Source organism: Mizuhopecten yessoensis, unplaced genomic scaffold, assembly GCF_002113885.1.
Source record: "Mizuhopecten yessoensis strain PY_sf001 unplaced genomic scaffold, ASM211388v2 scaffold10821, whole genome shotgun sequence".
NCBI classification, from domain to species: domain Eukaryota; kingdom Metazoa; phylum Mollusca; class Bivalvia; order Pectinida; family Pectinidae; genus Mizuhopecten; species Mizuhopecten yessoensis.
In genome coordinates this window covers 1613067-1617018 of record NW_018408738.1, presented here as the reverse complement: position 1 = coordinate 1617018, position 3952 = coordinate 1613067, and positions in this window count along the sequence as shown.

Genomic DNA, 3952 nt, shown 5'->3' with positions numbered 1-3952 from the left:
GCCCGCCCGCCCGCTCACGTGATAACATAATACGTCCCCGTCTTCGACGGGCGTATAATCATAGATGTCCAAGGACTGAAAATCTCATAGAGTATATATACAAACATAACTATTATGAATGTCACATTATAATGGGAAATCTAATAGTGCAGGCAACGTTTATGATATCAAATGGCAAGCTTTTCACAGTATCATTTTCAAGAACATTGACAATATTTCCCTGCACATTAATGTGTTATATGGAGATTTCTCACAACTGTTTGAAATCAGTATATTTTCTAGATAAGTGTTAATTTTGAACTAAACAGAAATCGTTTTAAGTTTTGAATTATTTCCATTGAACAAGCGGTGCAAATATTCAATAAATCCGAAACTATCCTCATAAGTAGGAAATGAAACCCTCCTAATCACCCTCTCTTACATGTGAACCGAGTTCCTATAAATAACGTATCTTTCCATCAGCACCTCAGAGTCTTTTTCTCCTCAAACGGTAGTTGGTCAGATCATGTCAATTACATCATCTCTAAAACCTCACCTAAGCTCAACCTCATGCAAACCTTAAAATTCCAGCTTGATAGAATTACTTAACAATCAATATATTTTTCATTTATAAGATCTCTACTTGAGTATGGAGATATAGTGTGGGGGAACATACCGAATGAGTTGGGAAAGAAACTTGAAAACCTCAATATTGAAGCTGCTCGAATTGTAACAGGTGCAACTAAATTAGTAAGCATTGACAAACATTTCAATGAATCAGCTTGGGTCAGTTTATTCGATCGGAAGCAAAATCATAAAATTATCAAGTTTGCACAATTGACCAGATGTGATCCTGAAAGTGTGTCACCCCTGTGACCTTGAATATGGGCAGTCATTCATTTGAACAAACTTGGTAGCCTTTCATCCCCACATACTACTGGCCAAATATCAACATTCTGGGCATTAATGGGAATTAAGAAGTCGTTTAAAAAACTTCAACATATTTGACCCCCGATACCTTAAATACAAGTAAAGGTCGTTCATTTGGACAAAGTTGGTAGCCCTTTATGCCAGTATGTGATTGGCCAAATATCATCATCCTGGACCGCTTGGTTATTCAGAAGTTGTTAAAAAGATTTTAACATATTTGACCCCTGTGACCTTGAAAATGTGTGAATGTCATTCATTTGAACAAACTTGGTAGTCCTTCCTCACAGCATGCTACTGGCCAAACACCATCACCCTAGGCCTGTTGGTTATTCAGAAGAAGTTGTTTAAAGTAAAAAGTTGATGTCAGACGGACGCAGGACGGACGAGGGAAGCCGCACCGTGGAATCATGGCCATTTGGGCCAGGTGAGCTAACTAGCACAGAGTATCACAATATCAAATTAAATTTAAGTCTTTTAGATTCCCATAGGACTTTTAAGAGATGTCATTTTAATGAGGATATTTTATAGCACTCCATCCCAAGTACCTACTGGCCAAATATTTTGACCCTTGGCCTTATGAAACTTGAGAAGAAGATTGTTAAAGCTTTGGTGAGGTAGGGGTGGATCAATATTAAACTGTATGATCCTGATCAAAATTCTGATCTCAATTGGACTAAAAATACAGGAACATAACATTTTCCATAGGGGGTACTTTTTGGTCAGGGTATAAAAAGAATCTGGGGGGTACATTTTGGTAGGGCGAACAAGGGGCCCAGAGGGCCTGTATCGCTCACCTGAATATGTTTAAAATAATTGGTATGAAGTAAAGACATAGCACTCCATGGAAGGTGCTGTAAGTCCATATGAAATTTCAGAAAGATCCATCAAGCACTTGAGATAGAGCGAGAACAAACTTCAAACAGAGCCCCATCCCTCTGCCCCTAGGGGGGGGGTCATACCCACCAATTATATAAAATTGAGTCCCCTTGACCCAAGGATAAAATCCTTTATTCCTGATGGTCGGAGAAGGATTTTAAAGGTTTTACCTCTATTTCTCCTATTGTGCCCCGCCCTTCAGCCCCCTGAGAGACCACACCCACTGCTTATACAAAATTGAGTCAACTTGGCCCAAGGATGCTCCAGACTAAATCAGGATAAAATCCCTAAATCCCGATGGTCGGAGAAGGATTTTAAAGATTTTACCTCTATTTCTCCTATTGGGCCCGCCCTTCTGCCCCCTGGGAGACCACACCCACTGCTTATACAAAATAGAGTTCCTTTGGCCCAAGGATGCTCCAGACTAAATTAGGATAAAATCCCTTAATCCCTACGGTAGAAGAAGGATTTTAAAGGTTTTACCTCTATTTCCCCTATTGGGCCCCACCTCTCTGCCTCCATGGGGGTCAAACACACCGTTTATACAAAATGTGTTCCCCTTCACCCAAGAGTGCCTCATACCAAATTTTGAAAAAAATCCTGTCATTCCTACAGAAGAAGGATTTTTAAGAATTTGCTCTTTCCCTTATTGGGCCCCTCCCTTCTGCCTCCAGGGGGGCCACACTCGCTGTTTAAACGAAATTGAGTCCCTTTTGCCTAGGGATGCTCCAGACTAAATTAGGATAATATCCCTTAATCCCTATGGTAGAAGAAGGGTTATAAAGGTTTTACCTCTATTTCCCCATTGGTCCCCGCCCCTCAGGTCCCATGGGGGCCACACCCACCGTTTATACAAAATTGTTTCTCCTTTACCCAAGGATGCTTCAGACCAAATATAAACCAAATCCTTTCATTCCTACAGAAGAAGAAGGATTTTTAAGAATATTTTGCTATGTTTCCCCTATCGGGCTCTGCCCTCAGACCCCTAGGGGGCCAACCCACGGTTTATACAAAATTGATTCCCCTTCACCCAAGAACGCTTCAGACCAAATATGGAACAAATTCTTTTATTCCTACAGAAGAAGAAGAATTTTAAAGAATTTGCTATCTTTCCCCTATTTGGCCCCGCCCCTCGGGCCCCTGGGAAGCCAGACCTACGGTATATACAAAATTGTTCCCCCTTTACCCAAGGATGCTTCAGACCAAATATGGAACAAATCCTTTCATTCCTACAGAAGAGGGATTTTAAAGAATATTTTGCTACGTTTCCCCTATTGGGCCCCGCCCCTCAGGCCCCTAGATGCCCAGACCCACCGTTTATACAAAATTGGTTCTCCTTCACCCAAGAATGCTTCAGACCAAATATGGACCAAATCCTTTCATTCCTACAGAAGAACAAGGATTTTAAAGAATTTGCTATGTTTCCTAAATTTTGCCCCGACCCTCAGGCCCCTGGGAGGCCAGACCTACTGTTTATACAAAATTGGTTCCCCTTCACCCAAGGATGCTTAAGACTAAATATGGAACAAATCCTTTTATTCCTACAGAAGAAGGATTTTAAAGAATTTCCTATGTTTCCCCTATTTGGCCCCGCCCCTCAGGCCCCTGGGGGGCCAGACCCATGGTTTATACAAAATTGTTCCCCCTTTAACCAAGGATGATTCAGACCAAATATGGAACAAATCCTTTCATTCCTACAGAAATAGAAGGATTTTAAAGAATTTGCTATATTTCCCCTACTGGGCCCCGCCCCTCAGCCCCAAGGGGGGCCACACCCATCATTTATAAAACAAGAGGCCCATGGGCCTTAACGGTCACCTGATATATTTATACAGAGAGTTGATTTTGTTTTTAACATGAACAGAGATATTATTCAAAGTGACAAAAAACAATAAAACCACCTTATTCAATATCTAGCATACAGATTTAAGACTAAAAAGTATTTGAAACTAGCACCTCTGACTCTAAACAAGAAAAATGAAGAAATTTTAGCACACTGACTCTTTGGGCCCCACCCTACAGCCCTTGGGGGTAGGGCTGGCTCAAAATTTTCGAAGTATCACAAACTGTCAACTCAAGGTTATAATTCCAATCAAGTTATTAACATGGAATATTCAAAGTATCATTTGCCATTATAAACCATAATAAATTTTGCCGCCCCCCCTCC